This window comes from Molossus molossus, unplaced genomic scaffold (assembly GCF_014108415.1).
Source record: "Molossus molossus isolate mMolMol1 unplaced genomic scaffold, mMolMol1.p scaffold_m16_p_10, whole genome shotgun sequence".
Taxonomy (NCBI): domain Eukaryota; kingdom Metazoa; phylum Chordata; class Mammalia; order Chiroptera; family Molossidae; genus Molossus; species Molossus molossus.
The window spans coordinates 16,174,655-16,198,279 of NW_023425345.1; the positions used below are offsets into that span (position 1 = coordinate 16,174,655).

Consider the following 23,625-nt stretch of genomic DNA (forward strand, 5'->3'; position numbering starts at 1 on the left):
TCTATTTTATTTCACAAGGGCCCTAATCCATTCATGAGTTTTCTGTCCTCATGACCTAATTACCTCCCAAAGGCCCCTCAGAAACCATCCTCCTGGGGATTAGATTTCAACATGTGAATACTGGAGGGGCCCCTAACATTCAGTGTGGCATGTGAGGCATCTAGACTAGTCAGACTTGTAGAAACAGAATAGAATGGTGGTTGCCAGGGACTGGGGCGAGGGAGAAAGGAAGAGCTGCTGTCCAGTGAGTACGAAATTTCGGTTACGCCAGATGAATAAATCCTAGAGATCTGTTCTACAACATTGTGCCTGCAGTTACCAATACTGTACTGTGCACTTAAAAATTTATTAAGAAGGATTAAATCTCACGTTAAGTATTCTTACAATAACAAAACAGAAACAAAGAATAAAGGAAACAAGATAGGACTCTATTACCCTGTGCATTCACAACAAAATTTTCTTCTAAGTGAGCTTCTCAAGTATTTAAATAAACTATTTGAACCTAGTCTATTCTTGTTATTTTTTTTCCAAAGGGGTAGGTGCTCATATTCTTTCCCAAGTTACTTAGAGTGGGACTCTGTATATTTATACTCTGCCTATTTTCAAAACAGATCTGAGAAGGCTTACAATAAAATAGATAATTACAGTAAAATAAAACCACATTAAAATGATAGTAAGAGGTATGATCATGGGAGGCAGACCCGAAATGAGGTCCCTAAGCACTCCATGATCTGTGGGTTCTTTTCTCTGTGCAGGAAAGAATTCAAGAGTCAGTCCGAGTGAAAACACAAGCCAGCTTTACTCAGTTTGAGAGAAAGGAAGAGGCTAAGCCCCAGGTTCCTGGGGACAGGATCAGGCGTTTAGCCCCCCGCTGCTCCCCGGGGTGCAAGTCTCACAGGGCACCCCTGGGAAAGAAGTGGAAGTACACGTCGGAGTGGGCGCGGGGCGAACTCACGAGTGAGCTGTGAACCGTGCTGCAGTCTGTTCTTGGGACTTTATGTGTTTCCAGGGGTGAGTTGTTTCTGAACTTTGTGGTGCCAAATTCCGTCTCCGCCTTCTGCTTGGCAGGTGTCTTGTTCCAAACATGGTCTGTTCCAGGGTGTCCTGGGGTGCTCGCCCCTCAGCCCCTCTTCTACTCGCGGTGTCTATTCTTACTATAATGATGGTGTCGTGAACTTCGGGGTCGTTTTCCGGTCAATTTGTCCTCCCTCTTGGATTGACCTGGCTTTAGCCAGTTCTTGTTGTTGACCTCTGTGACCACTGCAGGAGTTTCTGCCATAAACGATCTCCCTTTGATCAGGCGTGGAGATGGGGGCTCTGGTGAGAGGGCCTAGAGGCTTCTCTGTCTGTGGTGCCGGGCCCACCTCCTCACTTCGCTTGTCAGGAGCTTTCCCTAACTTGTTCCTCTCCTGCCTCAAAAAGGAAAAGATTCCAGAAAATCTACACTAAGGAGAATGTCTCCAACTAAGCATACAAGTTGGCTCTGAGCTTCTTGGCATCCAAATCAAAAGTGGGCTGCAGAACTCTCGTCGTGGGGGACGTGTACCAAGGCGTGCAGAGAGAGGACCTCTTCCCAAGTTTGAAATGCTATCAGGGATTTTCCTCACGGGTTATTTTATAAAAGACGTAACTAGATCAGGAACAGTGCTTTGGTTAGAATGCAGGAAAGGGGGCGTGTTCTGCCTATAACATATACATCGCCGGGTGCGCAGGGATAAAGTGGTGCCTCTGTGAAGACCTTTCTGTCTGACTTTCGGCTTTCTCCATGGTATCAACAACACTGGCTCCAAAGTATCCAAGCTCTTTCTCCTTATTCTTTCAAAAAAGGCCCTCTTTATTTACCTGCTCTCTGTCAGTGACCTGAGTACCAGGATTTCAGGGGTACTTAATAAAATTACAAACATTATCTAAACTTTTACATGACAGTGAGATTGGGGTGCTACATGGCAATCAGAACATGTAAATTAGCGCCCCAGTTCTGGCTCTTACTTGTCGTGTAACCTTGGTTGAGTTACTTCATCATTCTGCGCTTTCATTTCCTTGTTCTTTAAAACGAGAATAACAGTACATTTCTTCTTATTATAATTAAATGAGATAATTTATATGAAAGCACTTGTACCTGGTAAAGGCCTGTCAGTTATTATGATGTCGCCATCCCAGAAAGCTCTTCACGTTTGGACCAGAAGTCACTGCGTTCATTTTTCTCTCCACGTAATTGGAGGCCGTTTAGAAGCACACAGTGATGCACTTGCTTTATACTCACACATAGACCCTTCACCCTCTGGAAGTTTTCTAAAAATAACTTTTGTTTAAATTGGGCTTTTCTTCTTGAAGAAGTGACCAGTGAAATAGATTTTCTAGTTTATGTTTATAAATTAAAGAAAATTGTGTTTATGAATATAATAAATAAGGCAATTTTCCCTACTAATAAAAACGGGAACGTGTGTGATTACAGTATAATTGTTGTTCATCCTACAATCAAACTCGCCTCCAACATTTTGATAAAGTAGGCTATAAATTATTTAAAAAACGTTTATGCCAATAACTGGCTGACTGAGTACACAGTATGGAGCTCAGAGAGCCTGAAGGCCACAGGCCAGCTGTGCCGCTGTCTCAGTCATCTGGACCAAGGGAAATTCACAGCCTAGGCTTTAGTAACTGTGGAAGAAGAGAAAGCAGTGTCTGTGAGAGATAATGACCATCATCTCCTGATATTTAACCCTTTCTCGGTCACTTATTGCTTTGAGAGTCTCATGGAAACTACACGGCCTCTCAGGAAAAAGGCAAATACACTTAAAAATTTTTCATTTTCAATTCTTTCCATATATATATATATATATGGATGGATATGTGTGTGAACACATACATCCATCTGGAGGAAGGAAAAATGCAGGTAGGCAAAGAAAATGTAAGCATTAATGAAGAATTAGCAATTTCAAAAAGATTTTCTAAACTCCCTAGAGTACTCCAGATTTTGGGTTTCTGGAGTTGGATGTTTTCATACCCACAATTAGTGCTAAATATATCACCAAAGTCTTTCAGAGAAAGACACAGAGCCTCTGTTCCATTTGGGAAGACGCATTTTTACAGATGACTACTCAGTTGCCCCTATATCAATTAATTAATAGTTCATGTGGTCCTCCCTGGTCTGACATACACATTTATCATATATTTGATGTCCAATGATATTTCGTTTTTATTCACTTTCTGTTGTAGTCTCCTTATGTATCTGTGTCTTCTCACATCTCAGCACCACACTGTCTTTATTAGTTACACTTGATGATATGTCTTAATATCCATTTTCAGAGTGCATGTTTTCTTACCCAGTACATTCATGCTGGTGCTCTAATACTTTAAACTATTCTTTGAACACCACCCACCAGCACTCTGTTTCGTCAAGGTTCAGAGACGCCTAACTTATCCTTGTGGGACATGTGAATGGCCCCAGTCCGGCAGACCCACACGTCAGCCAGGGTTTTCTTTCTAGTTGACAGCTATGCTCCAACACTGGCTTCTTGGAGGCCTGCTGGGTGGGTGGAAGGTCCCTGCCCACTCCTAGGGCCCTTCAGACCAAATGGCTGGTCTTCACATGGCGCTGCATGGAGCGGAGGCATCCGCTGGAGACTCGAGCTGACCGTCATTGTGAGAGGAATCTTTTTGCGTATCATCGCACAAAGGTCTGTAGCGTTGAGCCTTTCTCCAGTCTTCTCAAAGCCCAACCAACTTCAAAGAAATGAACATATACTGTAACTTCTCCGTAATGACTGTAATTGACCTTCTGCTTGAATCTGAGCCACACTCAGACTCCCTACGGTTCTCTTTCTTTCTTTCTTTCTTTCTTTCTTTCTTTCTTTCTTTCTTTCTTTCTTTCTTTCTTTCATTTATTTATTTAACCAATTTTGAGCTCACGTCAAGTGTTGAAACCTTCATAATGACAAAGGTCAGTAATTAAACCTTTTCATCATTGCTCAGAACTGATCCGCCTTTCACACGCCCCGCCCCCAATCTCTTTCACCCATCTGCATGACCTCAGTTATCCACTGTCACCTTTACACTTTATTTATTTATTTATTGTTGAAAGTATTACAGATGTGCCCCTTTTTCGCTTCTTTCCTGCTCCTTTGCTCTAAAGCAAAATCTTGTCTGTTGGTTTTGTTTGTTTGCTTGTTTTTTGGCAGGCGGCAGGGGGAGGAGGGAAGGACAAGTGGCTTATGTCATTCTTCATTTTTACTTATATACAGTGATACCTCGGTTCTCGAACATAATTCGTTCCAGGAGGACGGTCGAGAACCAAATTGTTCGAGAACCGAAGCAATGAAACCCAATAGGAAATAATGGAAACTGGATTAATTCGTTCCAAGCCCCAGAAAATGCCTATTTACTGGCCTAATTTGTATATAATATGTAGAAAAACATAAGTCTCAACAAGAAATAAAAGTGTACAGTCTGTCTAAGGGTTAAATTCAGTGTAAAGCGTGACTCTCTCCACAAAGCGTGACTCTCTCTCTGCACTCACACTGATGACGCGAGCAAGGCGCGCTGGGCCGAATGAACGCCACTCGGCTCAACTCGGCTCATCTCGGAAGTTCGAGTTCCAAATATTTGTTCGGATTCCGAGACAAAAGTTTCTCGAATCTCCTGGTCGAATACCGATTTGGTCGAAATCCGAGGCGTTCGAGAACCGAGGTATCACTGTACCATCATTATTCCTTATACCTAGAAGCGTTGTTTCACCGTGAATTTCTACCTGCTGATTGTACTGTCAGAAAAATTGCACTAGATGCAGCTGAACAGTCAAGAAAGACTGATCCAAGACTATTGCCTAGAGAGAGTGAACTCATCTCCCCTGAAACAGAGGTGGGGAGAAACCAGTGTGAGCTAGTGGAAAAGTACAGTTATGGGGGAAGATTGGTCAATGTAATTAGACCCTCTGTGTTTACTAATTGATGCTTATTGAAATTAGATTCCTACCCTCCCACAGAGCCTTGCGAAACTGGGGCAAGATCTTCTTTGATTCCTACATTTCAAAGGGGTGGGTTCCTGATCCTTGGGAAAGACATCCCTGGATTGTAAAACCCGCAAGAGATTAGGAGATTTACATCTCAAAAGGGCAGAGAAAGAATTTACAATTGTAAATTTTCTAAAGTAAATGTTCTAAGAAAGGAGAGATCAGGAGCCTATAGTGAGGAAGAAAACTGTCTCAAATTTAGTCCAACTAAGGGGAACATTAACCCACAGTGAATCTATTCACGGGGGCATCATTCTGTAATTCATCCAGGAGCTCATTCTGCCTGTAAATACCAGATCTCTAGTGGGGATTCTCTTCCCTGGGCGACTCCTCTGATCACTCAGGACATTTCCACCTGGTGTCCTGTATTCGTCAACCAAGATGAGTTAGAGGAATCACTCTACCAAAGACAGCGGTTTCATGTGATTTTATGTTTATAGGTGTTTAAGTACAGGGGCCAGAAAATGCCTGCAAGGTGCAGACACTCGGGACCTTTCACATGCTGAGCGTTCTGCACCAGTTTCACAGGATTCTCACGGACTCTTAATAGAAGAGAAATAATTAATTAATTTTTAAGGAGGCACTTGATATGGGCCAGGCCCGGTTCTGAGCACCTTACTTATATTCATTTATGTATTCCTCACAAACCCTCTGTGAGGTGGTCTTTACCCCCACTTTCTAGACTAGAAAACCGAGGAACAGTGAACAAGGTCATTTATACGGCAGCAGAGGGATATGAAGCCAGTCTGGTTCCAGGACCCAAGATCTTAACTCCCTCGAACCTTCGAAGAGTTCTCCCAGGGGGCTGGGGGCAGTATTGTGTTGGGGATCGTTCAGGCCTGATAGAATAGGGGGGACTGCACAGCCTGGATGCAGCGGCCGCCTGGATTCTGAGCCCGTGGGCAGCAGGTCCGAGCGGCTCCAGAGGCTCCCGGCCTGAACACCGCTGGGGCAGCCACTTAGCAGAGAGGCTGCTAATAGTCTGTCCTATGAATCAGTAATCAGATATTTTCCATTTTATACTGTGAAAGAATTCAATAAAGGCACCCAGGGAAATTAAAATACGCCATATTACTTCATAATAATTCAGAGGACTTCGGGAGAAACGCCTGTCAAGGTCAGGGATAAATAGAAGAATCCTAGGGGAGGAAAGGTGAGAAAAAAAAATTTTTTTAAATCCAAAAAAGCAGAAGTTAGAAGGAAAGCATCCTTTTTTTCTGAGCAGCTTTGAAATGTTAATCTTGGCATCCTGGTATTGATAACGGCTTCTCGAGCAGGTGCTAGTCCGTCCCTTTACGTCTCTGGAGTCTGCGTGGCTGTGCCAGGGCAGGGTCCTGCGGGTTCCTTGTCCTTTCCCACGGAGCCCTCATCTTTGGACCCTTGTCTTATCTTTGGGATTGGGTGACAATACGAATAGAGGGAACATGCTAGATTGTTTTTTAATTGAAGATTCATTACTTATTAGATGAGGCACCTTGAGCAAGACACTTACCCACTCTGAACCTCGGTGTTCTCATCTGTATCGTAGGAACAACTCTTTTTAGAGTTGTTGTGAAGATTAGAGATAATGTATAAAGAAGTGTCATTTAGCCCTGGCCGGTGTGGCTCAGTTGGTTGGAGCACCATAAGGTTGCAGGTTCAATTCCAGGCCAGGGTGAGTACAGGAGCAACCAATCGATGTTTCTCGCCAATCTCTCCAATCTCTCTCTCTCTCCCTCTCTCTCTCTCTTTCTCTCTCTCTCTCCCTGACCCCCACCCCTTCCCCTATCTCTGAAATCAATAAGCATGTCCTCGGGTGAGGATTAAAACCAAAAGTTGCACTTACACAATAGTCACTCAACATTATGAATATTCTTATGCTTTAGCAAGCTTCCTCCAGTCATGTTCAGTGACGAGCTCAGAGCCAAGCAGGAAGAGATTTGATCCAGGGACCAGGTCTGTTCTGGGAGCTATAGAAACAACTGTCTGGACTTCGTGGTGGTAGGTGATGGACAAAAGGATCACATAGTCAAGGCAAGGAAAAGTCAGCATGAGGTGACAGTCAGTTTTGAGTCCAGCTTAAGGAAGTTGAGCATCTCAGGCGGAGACAGGCACATTCAGGTAGTCAGAATGAACAGGAGCCAGATTTTGAGACACAATTTCCAGAAGTATTGTGGCCCAGCTCTAAGGCAGGACTCCATTCCAGGGAGGAGGCCTAGAAACTCCAAAGCATCCAGATTTGAGGGAAATGCAGCAGATGAAAGAGTGAGTGTTCAGAGAACCCTCCACGGGACGCACTCATGCAGAGGAAGTCACGCAGAGCAGAGGACGGGAGCGGCAGGACCACGAAAGTGGACCAGCTAACATAATGTGTTCTGGCTGCTGTAACCGAGAGACCCCAAATCACAGTGGCTTTAATAAGATAAAATTTTACTTCTCTTGCACATTAGTCCGTGTCAGTGGTCTAAGGTGATATAGCAAAAATCGTCCAAACGCTCAGGGCTCGAGTTCTGTCTTAATGTTCTGCCACCTTTAACACGCAGCTTCCATCTTTTACCCAAGATGATGGCTCCAGCTTCCCCGTGGCATCCACATTCCAAACCGTGGCAGGGCAGGAGGATGCATCCTCATTGAAAGGGCACGACCCAGAGTCGCACACCTCGCATCTCCTCGCCAGAACTCGGTCACATGGCCACGCCACACCGCAGAGGGAGACAGATGTGGTCTTGGGCAGGACAGCCATAAACCCACTAAAAATTCTGTTACTATTAATTAAAATTATTAAACTGGTAGTCTATACCATGGATACCAAAAGTGAAGTCCAGTCGTGAAATCCCAACACCGAGATGCTGTGTCAAACCATACCTTCTTAGAGGAAGTAGGTCAGGCTTTGTCAGGTATTATCTTTTCTCTTGAATTTAAAAGAAACTTACCCGTCTCCACCAAGACTTTGGACTCCACCCAACCTCGTGCACTGTTGTTTCATATCTATTCTTTTAAGTGACAGCAATGCTTGTTTGTACAATACATACTTTATTGAAACTACAAAATCAACCAGCAAAGAAAGCTATAGATTTTTTAATGTATATTTTGACTTTCTAGTAAAAAAAAGTAAAACTGTTCACAAAGTCTTATCAAATGAAAACAGTGGTTTAATAAATCATTAAATGCTTGCAGACTACCAATTATTGGCCACATTTTACATACTTCACTCTGTCAGTGAGACCTAGTAATGTGCCCAGACTCCTGGAGCTAGTAGGAGATAAAACCAGAATTTAAACTCAAGCCCATCTGATGCAAAAGTACAGGTGATTTCCCACGTGTACTTAAGTATTTTTACATTTAAAAAGCTAAATATAAATATTTTTATATTTTCCAGAGGAAAATATCAATTTACTATGACACATGCTATTTTGTCACTTAGAATTTTTATTTTATATTTATTAAAAGAACTCTAATATACTTAGGCATTTAAAAATTATATATCATTCTTGGGCATGCATAAAAAGAAAAATATAAATTGGTTCAGATTTCTCTAAAACTTTCTCAGGATCTAAATCTTACTCTTCCTAGGAGGTTTGGTTTTGACTCCATCACTGAGGTCCAACCAAGTTCTTCTATGCAATATTGTCCCCTGTGCCACCAAGAGTTCTGGTGAAAAAGCATTTCCTAAAAGAAACTATACACGAACTAAAAGCTTGGGCTTTTAAGTTGGCTTTGCAGTGAGGTAGAGCTAGTCTACTTTTCCAACCCATTCTGCAAATTTTGATGCTGGTACATCCGATGATTACACAGGTAAAGCATGACAACTGGGATGACCACTCTTTGACCAACCATGGTTACTACAACTACCCATTAATTGTAAGCTGCATTCCAATTACAGTGATGTTCAAATGTTGTTTTTTATGTACATCGCAGAATTGATGAAATAATATTTCTCTTTGATTCATTAGCTGTATTTAGGGAGATGTTTTGGTACTTACCAATTGATCTGCTTTTGCAATTTCGAGTTCCTCTCCCACTTTCTCCCCACATACATCTCTACATTAGTCTCCTCACGGCTCAGAAAACCATCTCTTCATAGGTAGTTGAAATGTAATCTTCACTAGACAGGTCTCAGTGGACTCCTCCCCACACCCCATTAGTAAGTCTGACAGCACGGTGGCTGCTCCTCCCTGATGCGGCGGTGAGTTGCCACGTTGTGACTTCCAGGCCTCTGAGATGCGCTGAGGGGCAGGGGACAGTGGGACCCAGGGCAGGTGAGTGATGTCTCACAGAAAGGTCTGGAACGAGCAGTTTGGGCTGACAGGGTGGCAGAAGCAAGCAGTGAGATGCCCCGCTGCCGGGCTGCCAGCACCTCGGGGAGCCCGCTCTGGGTGGAGAGAAGCAGCCCACGCACACGCTGAAGTGGCCCCCAGCCCTCGGAGATTCTCCCAGAGGAAGCAGGTCACCGGCAGGCCTCTGGGAAGCTGCGGGAGCGGGAAGTGAACCTCAGCAAGGTGACAGAGAAGTAGTAGAACCCGCTGTGCAGTTCAGTGAGGAGGTGGGGGGAAAGCTAGATTCGGAGCCAAACAGACCAGGAGTGTGAATCCTCTCAGCGAGACGTGAACAAGGGTGTTAATCTTTCTGCAAGATTCATTTGTCTTCTCTACAAATGAGATGAGGCATCATCCGTATGTCAGCAGGGGCACTCCGAGGGTGGATGTGCTGTGGATTGGCACACAGTAGGCACTCAGAACCTCTGCACGTTAATATTAGTCGTCATCTGCCGGTAACAGGGAAGTCTCAAGTCTCCTAGTACAGCACAAGTCCTGACGCTTGGAGGAGACTCCAGAGCCCTCAGTCCTCCGAAACTGGAATTACCGTGGCCTGTGACAATGATGAGTTTATGTACACTTTTTATTTGGTTTCCAAAGAGACTATCAGGAAAAAAAAAAAAAAAACACCAGGAAAAAAAAAAAAGAGACTATCAGTGCAAAGCCCACAAAAGTAAAAATCAGGATTTGTTCAACAAACATTTATTGAATGCCTATTATGTGCAAGGCACTGGACTGCATTCTGGAGAGTGAACAAACATGCGCCAGACAGGAAAGCATATAAATGCCCTGAGAAAACCATTGTCAGCAGAGGAGGTGACCTTTCGGCCAACGGGCATGGTCAGAGTTGGTTTGCATTATGGGACAAGTAAGCTGCTGGCATTTAAAGCAAAGCAAGGATTTTGACTTCCACGGGAAGAAAACCCACACATAGAAAGGTATAGAATAAATATAGGAGATTATTGGTTGGAATTTGAAACAATAGGAAGGAAAGATGAAAATGTAGTAGGCAGTTGGACAGACATGAGCAGGGACAATAGGCCAGGTACAGAAGGTCACCAGGGTGGAAAGCATCATGTCCCTAGCAATGGGAAAAATAGGAAAAACAAGGACCTCACCCCTGGGTGACCTTTCCTCCCCTAGCTTATTGCTGGTCATGTAGTTTGGACCTCCTGACTTTCTCTCCTAGAGCAGGGGTTCTCAACCTGTGGGTCGTTGGGGGTCGAATGACCCTTTCACATGGGTTGCCTAAGACAGTAGTTCTCAACCTTCCTGATGCCATGACCCTTTAATACAGTTCCTCGTGTTGTGCTGACCCCCAACCATTAAATTATTTTTGTTGATACTTCATAACTGTAATTTTGCTACTGTTATGGATCGACATTGGAGATATGTGTCTTAGGCGACCCCTGTGAAAAGATCGTTCGACCCCCAAAGGGGTCGCGACCCACAGGTTGAGAACCACTGGCCTAAGACATAACAGTAGCAAAATTACAGTTAGAGGTAGCAACGAAAATAATTTTATGGTTGGGGGTCACCACAACATGAGGAACTGTATTAATGGGTTGCGGCATTAGGAAGGTTGAGAATCACTGCCCTAGAGATAACATCTGGGCCTCAGTTGTATTTCAATTCCAGGCCCAGAAAAGCAGCAAATCCCAGGTGGTGATGCCAGGGCCAGCTGCAGTGACTAACGAACCTGCCCTGGTGCTGACCAGACAGTGGAGACCATGATCCTGAAAGGGCATATCTGGAAAACTGATTAACATTCTACAAACGCCCTCCCCTGAGACCTCCCCTAAGATTCCCACCTACAAGAAAAAGATAAAAACCCTCAAGACAAAGGACTCCATTCTCTTCCCCATCTTCTTCCCCTACTTCTTCCTCCACAGCACACAACTCTAGGGGACCCTACAAAACTTGCCACCAGGGGAGCTGCAGCAGCAGCTTGTCCTGGGCTAACCCCTGAACTTGTCTCCAAGGCCCCTTTTCTCTGACTTCCCAGTGAACTAAAGCAGCCCAGCCTGGGCTCTTTTGTTGCTTCTTCTACCCTAAGCCCTTCCTTATTTCACTGTCCCCAGCTTTGATAAACCTGGACTCATGTTGTGAAACTTTCCTGAACAAAGTCAAGAGCCTACACACTACGGGGAGGTCCAAGGCAGACCTGCTCAGGGCCAGGTCCTCTGTCTGGTAACAAAAATATAGGGAAATACAGGTTGGAGGCGAACTGTGGCCACCTTCCATCCTCGGCAGCCTTCTTCAGCGGGTGGAGCAGCTCAGGTTCCCACCTCAGAGTCTGGGAATCCCGCCGCCCCTGTGCAGAGGTCACTTCAGACAAAATCAGTATGCAGAGTGGACTGTTCTCTCCTGGTGGCTTGTTTTCCCTGTAGCATGATGCTCTGAATTGTACCCTGTGGCAGACCGGACTGCCGGAACCGATGAAGAAAGCCAGCACTCTGCCTTCGGCCTCCTTGGGAAGATGGACACGGGTGAATGTTTCTTGTCACTTCACCAAGAGGTTTGGGGTTTGCCTGGCAGAAAGAAACTGTCTGCCTGGGTTGCCAATCCCCCAGGAAGAGAGGAACAACAAGGCAGAAGAGTCCCAGGTCTGCTCTGACTGACTCAGGGCGGAGATTCTGCCTCATTACCACGTCAGTGGGCCAGTCAGCGAAAGTTAGTACGGCTTGCCCTCCCCTGGAGGTCATCGGCTCTGCTTTGTTCTTGCAGTCACTCTGCTAGGGAACCTGAAGGTGAGGTTGATCAACCTGCAGGCAGGCTGAGGAACCCCTTCCTAGTTAAAATAAGATCGCGTCTCGCCCTGGCCGGTTTGGCTCAACAGTTGGAGCATTGGCCTGCGGACCAGAGAGTCCCGGGTTCGGTTCCCGCTAGGGGCATGCACCAAAAAAAAAAAAAAAGATCATGTCTCTCCTTTGAGGTGAAGTTAATCCAGAAAGGGACTCAAACATTTCTAAGTACTCACCATATGCAGGGATTCTTCAAGGGCTGAAGGGATCTAAGAGAACTTTTCTGACCTTAGGAAGATTAAGCTTTATTTAGGAGTGACGTGGACCTATATAACGATGAAACAAGACAGTGTTTGACAAATTCTCATGGGTTACACCTGTGAAAAATAGTCTAATCGAAGCCACTTCAAAATGGAGTCAGAGTTGCCATCCCAGAGGAACTGCCTTGCAGGTCTTCTCAAGCCTTCTCAAGTTAAAACTGGGCCAAATAGCCCTCAGACTGGGCTGATAGCATTGTGCATTAAACAACTTTGTAGAGCTTAACAGGAAAGTAGACATAATGACTATAGGATTGAAAATTAAAGACATTCTTTAAATGAATATCACTATAGTAGCTTATCTGCATCTATAGAAATTCCTTCCTTAGCTTATTAACACCTATAGAAAGTCCTTCCTTCTATTTATATAATTATTCTCTTTCCCCTTTTCACAAATATCCCTTGCCTTCACCTCCTAATCAAAGCACCATTTAGATTTCTGCCTAAATCAGTGCTTCCCAAATAGCTATTCTTCTGAATCTCAAATAAACACTTGTTGCCTCTTACTTTGGCCTGTTATTTTTAGATCAACTCACATAATGGGACTTTAGGAGCTCAGAGGAGGAAGACTTCACTTATTGATGTTGCTCAATACGGAAGGAGGACGAATATGGCAGAGAGAGAATTTTAAACTACAGTCAGAATGACCCAGATACAGCTTTGCTGTTAACATTGCTACTAACATCTAATTCCTCCGGCCTCCCATTAAATGGGATAGCAGCCACCTACTTCACAGGGTTCAGATGAGGATTCAAGGAAATAATGCATGTAATGTGCTGACCGAACGCAGTGCTTGGCCGATAGTAAACTTAAGTCAACATTTAGAGTTGTGGTTTTATGTTGTCATTGAGTAACGTTTCACAGAAGCAATTTATTCTAGAAAGTGTGAATGACAGACATGAGGTTACCAGTGGAAACGGGGTCCTTTCACGGAGAAATGAGGAAAGCAGTTCTGGGGATCCACGCATGGGCGGTTGAGGTGCTGTGGAAGATTTATTGGGATAGAAATGGAAGGCTGTCCCCAGGTTCCTGGTGTGCCCTCAGTCTGTCCCGCTGTGGACAAAGTCCAGCCTTGTCTCAAGAAGAAAGGCTAGGGTCCAGAGGCTCTGTGCATTGGTTCGATCTATATTAAAGCAGAGGCAGTTCAGCCTATACCCCTGTCCAGCTAGCATAGTCTCTGTTCCTGGCCGTGCTCTGCTGGTGCTGCCCTGCTATACCCAGGCCCACGCTTGGAACCCATGCAGCTGCCAGGCCCCAGGCACTGCTAGGCCTGCGTGGCTGCTATGGGGAGAAAGCACGTGAACTCATGGGACAAGTGAGAGAGAGAGAGAGCGCGCGCTGGATTATATTATTTTAGGCTTGGGAAGGACCAGGCACTTTTTCAAACCAAATAATCAATTTCCCAAGCCTTTAGAGGCTTACATTGGGTCCTTCCCCTAACCAATCCATTTCCTAGGTCTTCTGGGTTTCGGTGCCCCTTATCCAAGCTGATTCTTTCCCCAGGCTAGGCGTCACCCCTCATTGTCACCGTCTTAGTTCCTACTGCATGTGTGCTAGCCTCCCTTGTACCTTCTTGGCTTCTTCTGGGCATGAGCCTAGCAGAGGAATTCCCCTTTACTCTTTTATCTTTCCCTCTCGGTAATCCTGGATAATGGCCAGTTGTGCCCTGGGGAGATGGGAAAGCTGGTCCTTCCTCCCTGCACAGGGGATGGAGGGAGGAGGAGAAGGGGGGAGGACTATTAATCCCCTTGGCAGGGCACTGCTGCGATCCCCTGTGTGAAGCTGTAGCTTCCTGGTGAAGCAGGCTTATTATCCAATTCAGCTTTCTGGTAGATTAGGCTTCTTAATGCCTGATTCCCTTTTCTCCCTTCCTTTCTTAATTTCTAGCTACCTCCATTAACAATATCAAGTACTTATGTGGCCCTTGGAAATCCTAAGGGACCAAGATGGTCATGGGGGACCCAGATGCTGATGGATCCCCTGAGACTAACAGGGTCTAATATTTTGATGTTGTCCTCTGCCTGTTAGAAGTTTCCACCACTAAACAGCTGTGTCGTCTGAGGCAAACCACACAAACACAGACTCTGAGACGCTGAACTCATTGTTACAGCTGAAAGGACTTTAAATGATCAAACCAAGCCCCTTTATTTGATAGATAAGGAAACTGAAAGGCAGATCATTTCAGCAATTCGTCTGTGACCTCCTGAGTCCTAATCAGTTTTGTGTACATTAGCATGAGGTGCCCAGACAAAGGTGTTACCAAAGCAAAGTCTGTGTGTCTGACACTTCAAAATGCCAAAGTTCTAAATGTCAGGATTTGGAGTAAGGAAAGGTTTATTGTTACAGAAGATGGGAGACTTAGTGGTGCCTCATATCCAGCTTACTCACTGGACCAGGTGAAGGGTTTTTAAGGGGATGAGAGAACAGGTATGCAGAAGTGCTGGTGGGGCACGTTTTTAATGGAGGACCTTGGCACTTGGTCATTTATGGTAAAGACATAAGATCTTCCTGGACTATGATCGTTGGCTTCTGAAAGGGTTCTGGAGTCAAGTTTGGATAATATCCTGATCTTTTGGTTCTGTGTGTGGAGAGTTGTGGGGTGAGACTTTGGTTCCAGGTGCAGCTGGAAGCCAGAGTTCCCCCCTCTGTGCATGCTGCAGGTGCATGATCTGTGGTCTGTTGTCTCTGAAAAACAACCCAGCTCCTCATCAAACAGGATAGAACCATTTTGAGCTGGTTCCGTGGTTACAAAGGTACCAACCAGAAAGTTCTAGTAGCCCAGGTTGTGAACATGATTTAAAATAATAAAGTTTAACAATTGATCCAAATTTCTAAAGTGTACTAGGGCCATAGATTGTAGGAAGTCAAATGTTCTTAGGGGAAAAATAGCAGACATCTAGGAGATGTTTCCTCCTCTGTCCAGTAGTATTTTATTGGTGAGGAATCTTATAAACCCATAGAGGTCAGATGACTAGTCACATGACTAAAGAGTTGCAGAGCCATACTAAGAACCCAACTTTCCTGCCTCCTAATCAAGAGTTCTTGCCCAGCCGGTGTGGCACAGTGGTTGAGCATCAACCTATGCACCAAGAGGTTGCTGGTTCGATTCGCCATCAGGGCACATGCCCAAGTTGTGGGCCAAATCCTCAGTGGGGGGGCATGCAGGAGGCAGCCAATCAATGTTCTCTCTCATCAATGTTTCTCTCTCTCTCTCCCTTTCCCTTCCTCTCTCACTAAAAACCAATAAAGAAAAAAAAATTTTTTTTAAAGAGCTCGTGACACTGTACCCCTTTCTCTGAGAACAATAGATTCTGAAAACAAGAAAAAGATGGTAGCTAGAGAATACGTTTGTGACATTTTATTGCCTTGGCAATGGCATGTCAAATTCAAGCATGTGAGTCACCTGGTAATCCAAACTCCTGCAGCCTCTCTGCTCTTAGATTTTGGGGGGAGGGCAATTGTCAAATACAGGCACACAACTCACTACAAAGTACTCAAAAGGAAGAGAGACCAGCCAATGCAGGCATGTGCTGGAGTGCTACCCTGTTGCTACCACATTTATTTCGGGCTTTCGGGTAGCTGAAATCATTGTGTATAACTCATTTTTCATAGCGCATAAAACTTGATTTATGGGAATACAGTATGGTTCTAGGATGAAGATCAGATTTCACTCACCTCAAGATAACTTGTGGTGTTCACCTCCGAGACCCACTGATTTATGTTATCTCTCGCTCTGTAGCAGTGTGGGTTTGCCATGCTTAGCAAAGTAATTTGGTTTCCTACCAGTTTTATTCCATTTTGTAGAAGCAAGAGAACAGTTTTGCATTTGGTGGCATGAATATGTGCCCTCAAGACTTGAGCCAGTATCTTCAGAAGAATATGGATTTATTTTTAGCCATATGCCCCCACCTAAAAGGCTTATATGATTAAACATTGATATTTCCTGAAAAGTTATGCCCAAGGCATGTTGCTTCTTCCTTCCAAGCCAAGAACTGATATTTGTATGAAGCTTACTGAAAATTTTCCAGGTCGCTGAAATCAGAGTTTATGTCTCTTGCATGACAACTAAGAGAAATGGATTGATTTGTTCATGTAACCATACATATTCATTAAACCAATATGTGCATTGCATTATTCTGGATAACTTGGGGACATGGTACACAAGATGCACTCTTACAGTTCCAATTCTGTTTTAATGTATGGTTACTGGGTACTTACAAAGCAACAGGAATCCCATTAATTAGACTCAGCCCCTGCCTTTAAGCTGTTTATAATGTATCTGGGGAAACAAGCTCATGAAACAAATTCCCAGATATGTACTACAATAGGGTATGTTCTGTGAAGGAGAAGCTAGAAGTTAAGAAGCAAGGCCCTAACAGAACTTGGGAGCATCAGGCAAGGTGCCCTGAAGAAGGTAACACCTGCCTGGAACTTGCAGGAGAAGAGATTTTGCCAGATGTCAGAAAAGAGGGAAGAGCTCTGCTAGGCAGAAGGGCCAGGATGAGTAAAGGAAAGAGGACTTAAGTGTTGTTGGAGCCATGAAGTGCAGAACATAAAGGTTTCTGCTCATCGAGGACTAGTACCCCTTTGCCTTACGTATCTCACTCCTACCATCCTAAAGTTTTCTTTCGACCTGAGTATGTAATACAGGTTTACAGACTATTCAGTTCAAGGTAGTTCTGATGGTTAGATTAGAGGTCTCGAATGAACCATACCTCTGAGTATTCATACCTCTATGTGGTTTTCTACTTTGAATCCAGTTGGTCCCGTTGATACCATTGTAATAAACCCAGATATTAATAACTGGAAAGGAACAAAGGGAAGGTCAAATATAGGCATGCCCAGTTAAGTCTGGATAACATTGGAAAGGTACTTTCCTGTCAGTCACACCAAGGAACAGGTCATTGGTCAGAGTAGGCGTGGCCACTGCAAGCTACAGAAGATTTGGGATACTTACACTCCAAAACGAAAGAGTTCTCTCTCTTGGTTCGCATGGGACTCTCGTTGGAGGGGGTGCTCTCTCTTGGCTCCCTGCATTCACCAACATGGCCCACAGACCTGTGGTCCCCACACACAATGGGCTAGTGGGTTGTAACTAGCCTGATGCCAAACCAGACCCAGATCCACCATGGAATAGAAACGTTGGACACAGGCTTTGCTTCTAGCGCTATTGAATCCCCAGCTGCACATTTTCCAGGACTGGAGTAAGAGAAATGGTACTTTGCAAACCCAGGGATGTAACTCTACACAAATAAAAAAAACTCATCCTCCCATGCGAGTCCCCCAAAAATTCTTTTTCCTGAAATATTGGAAGGACCCTGCCCCTAGCACTCAGTGGGGAAGGGGACACCCCACTTCCACCAGTGAATACCACACTTCTTTTACTCATAGTAGAATATAGTGGAAGTGATGTGTTTTAGGTTTAGGGCTAAGCCTTAATAAGTCCTGGGACTCTTGAGGGGTCTGAAGTGCTTTGTGAAGAAAGCCATCCAACCTTCAGTGAGACAGTGCAGAGGACACAGCACACATGGACAGAGAGAAGCCTGCGACTCCATGGAGACACAGGGAGGCACAGCTAACTCAGCATCCCACAGTAGCACCACCAGCTGGATACATCCACACCGGTGACCTCCAGCAGAAGAACTGCTTGGCAGACCTAGCCCATATTGCAGTATCATGAGCAAAAAGAATGTTGGCTGTTTCGATCCTCTAAGATTTGTGGTTGTGACATAGCAATAGATAACCGAAACCTAAACGTATGTTAAAAAGTCATATGACTACTAGAGATAGTTAGTAGTATGAGAGATGGCTATGAGCTAGAGAAATTATTACCCTCCCATTCTCAACTCAATATTCTGGTATATTAACAAGATAAAAACTTTGTCCAGCTGAGGGATCGGGATGGAGTGGGATGCTTCCAAATTGCAAAGCAAGAGTAAAATAATTTGCCTGATGTCCAAGTACTGAAGTGAAAGCTAGGCATTAGCGTAGTCACATATACTGTCTCTATAAGCAGAGATAAGGCTGTCCGTGAGGTAGCCAGCATGTGTACACATCTGAAGAACCGTGGAGGAATTATGGATGATAAATCACTGAAGGAGCTCAGCGGCACCTCAGAGGACAAGCACAAGGGGATGAGCAAGTCATCTAAACTGACCTTGAGAACTAGGCATTTGTCCGGTTGGATTCTTATCTGTGGGTCCAGTCATGCTGACAGTCCTGTTAACTACAAAGTCAGAGCAGAGAGGGAGAAAGTCAGTCCAAAGAGATGAATAGTCTATTGCCAGTTGTCATAACTGTGAACAAATATGTTGACTTTATTTTCATTTAGAATTAGAAGAAGCCAGTTACTCTGTTGAGTTCTTATTAGACTATTAATTATTTTTAGTCAAAATTAAAGCTTTTTCTTCTATGTTTGGCTTTTAGCTTAGTACCTAGGACCTGGTACATAGTGCATGCATGATAGATGTTAGTTGATTTGAATAAATGAGTGAATGAATGAACGAACGAATGAATGAGGTCCAGAATTTTTCAACATTTCTATGCTACTTGGCAGTGTTCATTTTGCCTGACAGCCTTTCCTAAGTACCTGTTTATTGAGTAATTGGAAATATCCAGCCAAGTTATTTCCTCCAGTCAAAAACTTTGGCATAAACTGTAGATAATGTCATCCTATCATCCTCTCCTTATCAACATTCTCATGTGATTTGGCTATTGTAAATATTTATGTTCCTTTGTGAAGCCCTTTACTGAGGAAGAATATTGATTACTTGGCTTCTTTTGTAGGAAAGGAGAGAGGAAATATATACATGCAAAATGTATTATGCATATTCCTTGCACACCTGAAAGATCAACCAAGTAAAAACCCCTGAGTATTGGCATAACACTAAAATAACCCTCTTTCTAAGGACTAGGTCGCTGTAAAATAAAATAAACTTATTCAACTTCTCCAAAATAAGAAGCTTTCTTTAAAGAACTGAACCAGTACCCATCATGATAGCTTAAATAATAACACAGTATTTTTCTTACTAATCATTTTCAAACACATTCACCAACTGGTGAATTAAGAGTATTCAGTGCTCATGGGATACTTACTATATCTTCAAAATTCCCAATTTTTTTTCCCCTACCCAGCAAGTAACATACTTTAAAGACAGCCTGTCCCTCTCATGGATTGCAAGTACTTATTCTGGCTCCCTGACCATGTTATTTAATCAATAACGTCTTATCGTATTCGGAATATGGTAAATTTTGTACAATGACCTAGAAGACCTTGCATGATCTGGGTCCCAGCTGTTTCTCCTGTCCATGTCCTACCACTCACTCTTTCCTTCTCTGCCCCACAACAAGGCATTTTTGCTCTTCACACACACCGAGCTCACCACCTCATCAGGCCCCTAACACGGTGTTCCCACTGCCTACACCACTCTTCCTCCAGGCAACCTCGGGGCCCCACTTCCCTTCAGATGTCTCCTCGGAGGGCACATCCAGGGAGACTGTCCCCTTCAAATTTCTCTGTTGAGCAGTAGCTCTTAACTTTTATGGGTCACAGATGCTTTGAGAATCTGATGAAGCTCAGAAAAATGTGTGATTGCATATACAAAATTTTACGTATCACTTTGGGGTTTTTACTGACCACCTGAAGCCTCTTCATATACCTCTTGGGACTCTATAGATCCAAAAATAAAATCCTCATCTAGAGGTGATACCAATGAAATGTTCTATTGCTACAAAGTTCAAAACCCAGCCCAGGATGGCGCCAAGAGCTGTTGAGAGTCCGTGACTTCCACAGCTGCCACGTCTTCATGTGGCTGTTTTCTTCCGAGCATTCCCGAACACCTTCAGACCTTCAGGAAATGTGTATCGAATGCATAGGTGCTTGTGTTTCATCAGGAAAGAAAAAGAGCAAAGATTTCTGCCCTGGTGAATCTTACATTTATTACCTGATCCGAAGAACTGCCTAGAATCTTCACGACGGTAGTAAGATTGTACCTTTTATATTCTCCAGTGACGTTCCTGAATTTAGACAAGCTGAGAAGATAACACTAGGTCTTGGCTACACCCCATTAATTCCTGCTATCATGCTGGAGAGATCACTAGCTTCCCCACTATGCATAGAGCAAGGGGGAAAATTACTTCTGCAGCCTGATAAATAGATACTTATAAAACTGAAATACTAATGACATGCTAGCAGTCATATAATGACAAAAATAATAATTTGAAACCACTTTGCCATTCCTGCTTAGAAAGACGGAAATCTGCTCCACGGCTCTGCTATTAAATTTCAGGATTCTGCAGACAGCCATCTAGCCATTCCATCGAAACTGAAGCAATTTTCTAGCAAGGCTGCAAAAAATGCTCTAATTGCCTTGTGAACAATGGTGGCAGGAAACCTTAGGCTTGATATTTATAGATTCACGTGAAAAGTTTATCAGAATCATAAATATTTATCTGATTCAAAATTGACCGTAAGAACGGGAAGGGAGCATTTCAACTGTAATGGGTTACTTTCTCAGGATTCAATAAGTTAAACTAGAATGCAAGCCTCGTTCTTCTGTTTGTGCCCTGGCTTACCCTTTTGCAGAAACTACTTTCTTTAGAACCAAAGTGTTTCACTTAATTCATCTTTTTTGGGGCATTAGCCAGAGCATCTCTGTGTTAACTCAGCAGCCGAGGGACAATTCTGGTCCGTGCCTGAACCACTTCATTGCTTTCTGTTTCCACACAGTCAGACCGATGCTATTCTTCCTTTGCCCTTCCTCACTGTCTTCCTCCTGCACCTCCTCTCTCCCTGTCTAACACCTCCTCTCTGTTTTCGATGTGATGACATCAAGGCGTTGTTCTGCTCTGTGGTGGTCACACACAGAGCCGCAATCATGGAGGCACACCGAGTGTGTGTCCCTTCTCAGACTCTCTGAAATAGGAAACATACAGTGAAGCCCCAAGAATGTCAGACCTGAAGATGGCAAGGAGCTTCTGTGCCCTCTCAGGTTTTTTTCTTTCAGGAAAGTAGAGAAACCCAAAAGTTCCATTTTCCCCCCTGAGCCCTATCAAATGGAAGACTTACAATGTGTCCTGTCTTTCTGATTTCATGAAGTCACATTAAGAACCATACCCTAGTCAGAGTTCTCCAGAACAATAGAACCGATAAGATATATAGATAGATGATATATATAAATCTATCTAATAAACTTTATAGATTCTCTCTCTCTACATATATATGTAGAGAGAAAAAGAGAGAGACCTGCATTATTAAAAATTGTCTCACACGATTATGGAGGTTTGAAAAGGTCCAAGATCCGCAGTGGGAAGCTGGAGTCCAGGAAAGCTGACATGCAGTTCCAATCCAAGTCCAAAAGTCAGCAAGTTCAAGTCCTGAAAGGAGCTGATGTTTCTGTCTGAGTCTGAAGGTCAGAAAACATTAATGTTCCAGCTCAAACTGTCAGGCAGGAGAAGTTCTTTCTTAGCCTCTTGATTCTTTTTGAGTCTTCAATTAATTGGATGATGCTCAACCAAACTAGGGAGTGATACATGCCTTATTCCATCTACCGATTCAAATATTAATCTTACCCACAGTACCCTCACAGACACACCCACAGAATAATGTTTGATCTGGACAATGTCCCGCCATCTCGTAGCCAGAAACCTGAAGTTGACACATAAAATTAACCATCATATCATCTAACTTCACATCCTCCGATGGTAGACAGGAAGCTAGGGACAAGGGAGGAGCTGATCAGTTTTCATCACTAATGACTGATTACTGAGAACTGGCAGTGGGGTATCAAGACTGACACCTCTCCTCCTCTGCCCCACCCCCAACCTGCTCCTTTTAGTATAAAAATTTTTTAAAAATAGAGGTGCCCTGAGATTATTGTTCTTCTGTGCTAAGACTGGTCAATGCCTTTTTAAAAAAATTCATAGTTAACAATACGAGGAAGCACTTTATGGTGACTTTTGTCTACATGTTTTAGTCTACAGGTTATATAGTTTACCTAGATAGTAGTTATCTGTCGCCGCATAACAACCCCCCACCCCCAAACTTAATGGCTTAACACGATAGACTTTTATTTAATCTCTCACAGTTTCTGTAGGCGAGGAATTTGAGAGCAGCTTAGCTGAGCAGTTATTGTTCAGAACCTCTCATGAGATTGCAGTCAAGAAACTGGCTGGGGGTGTGATCATCAGAGGGTTTAACCGGAGCTGGGGGATCTGCTTCCGAAGTGGCCTCGCTGACAGCTGGAGCTGGTAGACTGGCTCCTGTAAGGGCTGCTTGAGTAGCCTCACCACACGGACTCTCTTCTCCCAGAATGAGCAAGTCAAGAGGATGAAGTCAAAGCAGCAATGGCATTTGTGATCTAGCCTCAGAAGTCATACATTGCCTCTTTTGCAAAGTCCAACTGGTCCTATAGGTTAGCCATATTCCATGGGGCGGGGGGGGGGACTACCCCAAAGAGTGAATTTAAGGAGTCAAGAATCATGTGGGGACCATCTTGTAAGCTGGTTCAACTTGTGTATTGTCCAGAGTCTATGTAATAATATTAGAGAAAAGACCACATATTCCAACTCACTGATGTACAGTATTCAATCCAAAGCCTGTGACATCTAGAATGATTGATTATAACCCATTCCTACCCCCAAATTTATCAGTTCAGCCATGATAGGGTTTAGATTACACAATCAAGACAAGATTTTCTTGTAATAATTATGTATGTGCCTGCTATCTTCAAGGTATTTGAAAATTGACTTACTGTTGATTGATTTCCAGCATTCTTATGACAGTAAAAGTAACATTTACGATGCTATAGTTATTTTATCTTTTTACAATATGGACATGTTCCAGTTTCCAACTCTTTCTCATTCCTGTATACATTTCAAAGTGTGTGATCATTACAATGGCTTTTTACGCATTAACAGCAGTCATTAAAATGTACTAGGAGCCCAACATAGCTTGACTTGTGATATGCATTGGGGAATAGGATATGGTCTCTGGCCTAAAAGACATTTACAATACCATGGAAGAGATATGCCTGTTCTGAGGCCATTTGAATACTGTCTGTTAAATACTAACTAGAGCAGAAGTAAGCATGGAAAATGCCTTGTTGCCATAGGACAGAAGTCCTGGGGGCTGGTCCTAAGGGAAGCTTTAGAGAGAGGAAAAAACCAGAGTAATATCTGAACAGTAGTAGTTCAACAAGTAGACTGGGATTGAGTGGGGTGGGTCAGTAGGGAAGACATTTTGCACGAAGTGACAAAAATAT

At 43.7% G+C, this 23,625-nt stretch overlaps 1 protein-coding gene and 1 non-coding gene across 7 annotated transcripts in view; one reads left to right on the forward strand and one right to left on the reverse strand.

Annotated features, from left to right (window-relative positions):
• The window catches only part of ANKS1B (ankyrin repeat and sterile alpha motif domain containing 1B), a 917,777-nt gene that overhangs the window by 486,668 nt on the left and 407,484 nt on the right, over window positions 1-23,625 (forward strand). The gene's annotated exons all lie outside the window — the stretch shown is intronic.
• LOC118624880 lies at window positions 3,901-3,970 on the reverse strand. The gene has a single exon (XR_004958540.1). It is a non-coding gene; the product is annotated as a small nucleolar RNA U2-30 (small nucleolar RNA).